Raw genomic sequence first — 6868 nt, forward strand, 5'->3', positions numbered from 1 at the left:
AGAGAGGTGATACAAACTAACAATTTTGTAACTCACCATTTATGTACAGGTATACAGACTCTGTGTAGCAAATACAGATACTTTATCATTAACGTGAACTTAGTAGAGAGTGAATTATGGCTACAGAGAAAGAAATTAAAGAGCAGCTTCACAATGAAAGACAAAAAACAGAACATTTAGAACACGGACTGTTCAGATTTCAAGAACAATTGTTAGCAGAAAGAAATATAAACGAAAAAAGGGAACGAGAGTTGAGAGTGGAATGAAAGGAAATACAACTGTTTATGTTGCGAAAGAGAAAAAGATTGCAAAGTTGAATGGAAGACCAATGAAAGAGAGTGACCCAGATGTATCAGAGTGGTTACAAGATGCAGAACAACATCTTCGAATTATTCATGATGAAAATGCTGGAATAGATTTTTTAATGGATAATTTGGGTGGACAGGCTAAAGATGAAATAAGATTACGCCCCACTGTAGAAAGGGATACGTCAGAGAAAATTTTGAAAATAATCAGAGATGTATTTTTAAGCACAGAAACTCTTGGCGCTCTGCAGCAACAGTTTTATCAACGCGATCAAAGATATGGCGAATCTTTGCAAAATTATTCTTTGGCACTTATGAAATGAGTTGAAAAGATTATCGCGAAAGACGAAAATGTAGTCACCGATTTCGATGAGTTGTTGAAAGAACGTTTTATTGAGGGCATTCGCGATTCGTCTCTCCGGAGAGAGATCAGACGGTTTTCTTTTGAAAGGAAGTCTATGTCATTTGGTGAGTTTAGACAGACAGTGTTACAGTGGTCTGAAGATTATAGAGCTGAACCACTGAGCAAATACTTTGCGAATGAAATATGCACACAAGATAGTATCCAATCTAGAGTTCTAACATCACCAAATGATAGTCAATTATTTGATCTTATGAACATTCTTAAAGTACAACAGAAACAAATTGAAGAAAATCAACAACAATTGCAAAAATTGTCTGATCAGGTCGTAAAAAGTAAATCCGATTCTGATGCAAAAACTGTCAAAGGAAATCAGCTTCCTAAAATTAAGCAATTTCATTTAACATGTTACCGTTGCGGTGGAAAGGGGCATTAAGCACCAGAATGTAGTACTCAGTTAAAAGATGACAAAACTTTTCAGGGGAAAGGTAAGTCAAAGAGCTCAAATACTAATCCTTTAAACGAGAAGCGTCCGTTGTAGAGAGTGTCAACCAGCGGACTATGGGCTTAATGACTCAATTGACCAACATATCATTGAGAAAGCTATTGGGAAATGGCCGGTGGTAACAGTCAACATAGAAGGTAAGCCAATATCGTGTCTAATTGACACTGGTTCACAAGTTTCTACAATCACCGAGTCTTACTTCCGAGATTTGTTGAAATCGGAGCCAAAATTAATAGATGTAACCAAATGGATGAGAGTGTCTGGCGCCAATCATCTACCAATTACATACATTGGTTACATTGAGGTAGAGATAGGCACTGCTCATTATTCCATTCCAAATGTTGGAATATTAGTTGTAAAGGATCCTGTTGATAATTTTGGTAAAGATAGAAAAATGCGTGTACCTGGCGTATTGGGAAGTAATTTTTTCCATATTCTTAAGGAACAAGTAGATCAGAACCTTATTTCGATTACAGGTAAAAATGATAATTTACTTGATACTCTGTCTGTGTTTGAAATGAGAGTATCCCCAGTTGATGACTCTGAAAAATTAAGTTTTGTCAAGGTTGCAGGTCAAAATCCGGTCAAAATCCCATCTAGAACCATGAAAGTTGTAATGGATACTACACGCCAAAGTCCCAAGAACTATAGTGCTCTTGACCAAGCAGTATATGGAGATCACGGTTTTCTCCCAAGAAACATTGTAATTGACACATATGCAATTGTCAAAAACGGTATTATTCCATTCAGAGTAGTTAACATTGGTGATGAGGATGCATGGCTTAATCCAAAACAAGGGTAGGTATATTACATCGAGCAAAGGTTGAGTATTCCCTTCATCAAGATTGTGAAGTGGACATACAGGTGAGTAGTCAGGAAACACAAGTATGCATAGAAAACGTACAGCTAGAATGCAAACAAAAGGTTGATGTAAGAGATGAAGTAACTTCCACAAAGAATTCTGTAAAAATTCATGGTGTAGACGTAAACATTGGCACAGGTTTGTCTGACAATGAAAGAGACATGTTGGTATCAGTTATTAGTCAACAGGATATTTTCTGTAAGGATACTGATGATCTAGGATTTTCAGATACTGTACAGCACAGAATATTGACGACTGACAATGTTCCAGTAAAACTACCCCATAGAAGAATTCCTCCAAATCAGATGGAAGAAGTGAAGTCTCATATTCAGAAACTATTGCAGCAAGGTATAATTCGACCTAGCACAAGTCCTTACGGTGCTGCGGTGGTATTCGTGCGGAAGCGAGATAACTCTTTGCGCCTTTGCGTAGATTATAGACAGCTTAATCTTAAAACAATCAAAGATGCATTTCCAATACCGAGAATTGAAGAGACTTTAGATGCTCTTCATGGCGCGAAATACTTTTCAACTTTGGATTTGACACAAAGTTTCTATCAAGTTAAGATGGACGAGAAGGATTGTCATAAAACAGCATTTCGAGTTGGACCTCTTGGTTTATATGAATTTGTGCGCATGCCATTTGGTCTTTGCAATAGTCCGAGTACTTTCCAAAAATTAATGGAAGCTTGTTTAGGTGATAAGAATTTTGAAATACTTCTTCTTTACTTGGATGACATTCTCGTATTTTCAAAATCTTTTGCAGATCATTTAGAGCGTTTAGAATCTATTTTCAACAAACTGAGGGATCATGGGTTAAAAATCAAACCTTCTAAGTGTATTGTTTTTGACAAAGGGGTTAGATATCTTGGTCATGTTGTAAGTGAGGTGGAAGTGAAAGTCGATCCGGAGAAAATTGCTGTTATTAATGACTGGAAAACGCCTAAATCAGAAAAGGAATTGCGATCTTTTCTTGGCCTAGCCGGGTACTACAGAAAATTTATTAAGAGGTTTAGTCAGATAGCAGTGTCTCTACATGCAGTGTTGACAAAGCAAGAAAAGAGAACCAAAGGTAGGAAACTAGTTACAGAACAGGTACCTTTCAGTGTTAGATGGAATGCCGACTGCGATACTGCTTTTGCAAGACCCAAAACATGTCTTACAAGTACTCCAGTTTTAGGGTTTCCAAACTTTGAGACTCCATTCATTCTGGAAACGGATGCCAACTTAAACGGACTTGGAGCAGTATTGAGCCAGCAACAAGATCACCGTGTAGTGATTGCTTATGCTTCCAGAAGTCTCAAACCAGGTGAGAAAAACATGTCAAATTATAGCTCAATGAAACTTGAGTTACTAGCACTGAAATGGGCGATAACGGATAAATTCAGAGATTATCTTTTAGGGAATGACTTTGTTGTTTATACCGACAATAATCATCTGAGCTATCTTAAGACAGCAAAATTGGGTGCGACTGAGTTAAGATGGACTTCAGAGTTGGCTCGATTCAATTTCACAATAAAGTATAGATCAGGCAAATTGAACCAAACTGCTGACAGTTTAAGCAGAATGCACTGTCAGAGTAACTCGGAAGAAATTCTATCAGATGTTTCCAAGTCAGCATCTCTGCAAGGCATTATCACAGATTGTCAGATCATCACAAATGACGAGGAAGTTGAGGAGTCAACAGTATTATCACCAACTTTTCCAGAGTACAGAATGCGATATTTGGAGAAACTACAGGGGGGTGATCCAAATATCTTTACAGTATTCAATTGGTTAGATACTGGGCATAAACCAACATCTCGACAAATTTCTAAGGAAAATAAAAAGGTAAGGAAATATAATCTTTTGCAGGTGAAAGAAGGTGTCTTGTTCATGACCAGTAAAGATTTGGATGGAGAGTATTTACAGGTTGTTCTACCTGGCTGTTTGAAACAACAAGTTTAGGAGTCCTTACATGATTGTTCTGGTCATCAAGGTCGAGAGAGAACATTGGCGTTGATCAAAAGAAGATGCTATTGGCCAGGAATGCAAGGTGATGTTATTAGATGGATTGAAAAATGTGAGAAATGCATGATCGCAAAAGCACGCATTTTTACTATCAGACCATCAATGGGGAATTTGATTGCTAAACACCCATTAGAAATTCTAGCAATGGATTACACACTTTTAGAAAAATCGTCAGATGGTTACGAAAATGTATTGGTTTTGACAGATGTTTTCACGAAATTTACACAGGCCATTCCAGAAGGCTTGAACAGTTGCTAAACATTTGGTGTACAATTGGTTCCACAAATTTGGAATTCCCAATCGTTTACACAGTGACCAAGGTAGGAATTTTGAGGGCGAAGTGGTCAAAGAGTTATGCAAGTTGTACAACATCAAGGAGTCTAGGTGTACTCCTTATCATCCCGAAGGAAACTCACAATGTGAACGATTTAATCGTACATTGCATGATCGGTTAAGGACACTGGATACAGAAAGGAAGAAGAAATGGACAACATATTTACCAGAAATTGTATATGTATATAACGCAACTCCACATGCAACTACTGGGTTGTATCCTTTTTATCTTCTTTTCGGTAGAGAACCAAGACTACCAATTGATCATTTCATGGGCATTAATCATGACAGTAATGCTACAGGCGTCCACGAATGGTTAGATTCACACAAGAAGCGACTCAACAAAGCACTTACTGAAGCATTACAAAATACAAAGAAAAGTGCTGAAAGACGACGCGAGTTACACGACAAGAATTTTACGCCATGTGCAATACAGGTAGGTGCAAAAGTTCTTTTGAAAAACCATGTGCAAGGCCGGAATACAATTCAAGATGTCTGGAAGGCACTTCCATATGTTGTCATAGAAAGGTTACAATAAAATGTTTACAAGGTAAGACCAGCTGACAATTGTGGACAAACAAAGGTTTTGCACCGGAAGGAAATATTTGTTACAGGAGAAATTGTTGCTCATGATGAGGAAGATATTGCAGAAGAATCCGAATTAGATTCGGAATCGCATCAGAAAACATGGGAAATTATTCACAGTGCAAATGAATTTTCGGATGGTATGGATAAGATGAGTGAAACGACTGAAGGGGATTATTCAGGTAAGGATACTGAACAAAGTAACCCACAGGTTTCTCATGACATGCCCGAATTACGGCGTTCTAAACGGTCTACCGGCGGGAAGCACTCTAACGCAATTAATCTGCCAAAATCTGTAATATCAAATAAACAATCAGCAAGTGTTGCATATTCTTTTTCTAGTGATTTTCAAGAGCTTGGACATGCAATGGCTGCACTTGATGCAAGTCTTGGTGCTAATTTAAGCCAAACATTTTCAGAATATTTGCAAACAAAACAAAATTGAATTGACCACAATGATTGTACATATATTATCTTTCAGTTGAATTTGAATTTTTTCATTTCATTTATGTGTAGTTGATGAGGAGATCAAGAAAACTGCGCAGGGGAGATATGTGACGCATAAATCTTTTTGCGGAATTTTATCGCGAACTGCGCGCCGTAATTGATTGAGAGTTATTTATAGAGTTCTGTCCTTGCGAATCATTTCCTTTGAGATTAAAAAATATGCAAAATAATGTTTTTAAGTTTCAGATACAATTTGATATTAGTATTTTGTGTTTATAACAATAGTCCAGGTACCGGTAATTAAGAAATTTATAAATTATGTTTAATTACTTGGAATATTAAAACAGGTTTGTCGGCTTATTTATAACTCACTCACTATACGTGCACGCTCTTCATTCTGATGCCGCCCTCCACACAATTCACAGAGTGTTCGAGTAGAGTTCGGGGTAACACATTTTAAAAATTGAATACCTCTTTGTTCCGGTGAGACGGGTTTAATTGGGTGTGGCACTGCCATACAATTGGGCTCATTGCCAATTTGAATATATAATAGAAATAGTGACATTAACCAAAATTTTTGTCATATCATGTTTATGTAACTTGACATATTATATGTATATACGCTTCATAAAACACACCTTCTAGATATTGGAATAGTCACGGGAGTTATAAGTGATTGGAATATTTAACACTATGGTTATAGAAGATTTGTAGCACTGGAGACTTCCTTTAACCTATGTGCCATGTTATATAAAATTATAAAAAAAAATCATGCTACCATTATTTTTAATATACATCAATCAGAAACAAAATATCGTGTTCTATCAATTTCAAGGCTCGTACTATCAATTTCAAGGCTCCTGCTATCATTGATTTGTTCTTCGGCATCTCAGGAACACAAAACGTCGAGATCGGCACGCCCATCTTCCTTAACCCAGGATTTGTGATCAACCATATTCCTCAAAGAGAACAACCCAACATGGCTACGTCAACAAACATATTTTTGATGATACAACTTCTCGATTAACATTTTGCTCTTTAACCCCCTGGTATATCCATATTCCCACAAGAGAGCTATAAATCTACAGAAAATAGCAAACGAATAAACGAATTCAGAAATTCCCGTTGTTGTATTTTGTTCTTCGATTAACATTCAACGAAGTATATTATTAAGAAATTATAGGTATTTCAAACAATAGTGCATGCTTTACGAATGATGTAACAATCAAGCGCTGTAGATGTCGCAAATGTGGCTCTTAAAGACTGTACAATAGGTAAGAAATTCTTAATAGAATCTCAATAGATGTACAGCATTACGAAAGGAATCACGCCCATTTTCCGTAACGTAATACGTATCTTTGGCAACAACAATTAGTTTATGCTTTCTGCAGAAACGCCTATACGAATAAACTACTATAAAAGCTGAATGTATGCGTAATGTTCGACATTTGTAGACATTGA

The sequence above is a fragment of the Ostrea edulis genome, chromosome 5, assembly GCF_947568905.1.
Source record: "Ostrea edulis chromosome 5, xbOstEdul1.1, whole genome shotgun sequence".
In the NCBI taxonomy this organism is placed as follows: Eukaryota; Metazoa; Mollusca; class Bivalvia; order Ostreida; family Ostreidae; genus Ostrea; species Ostrea edulis.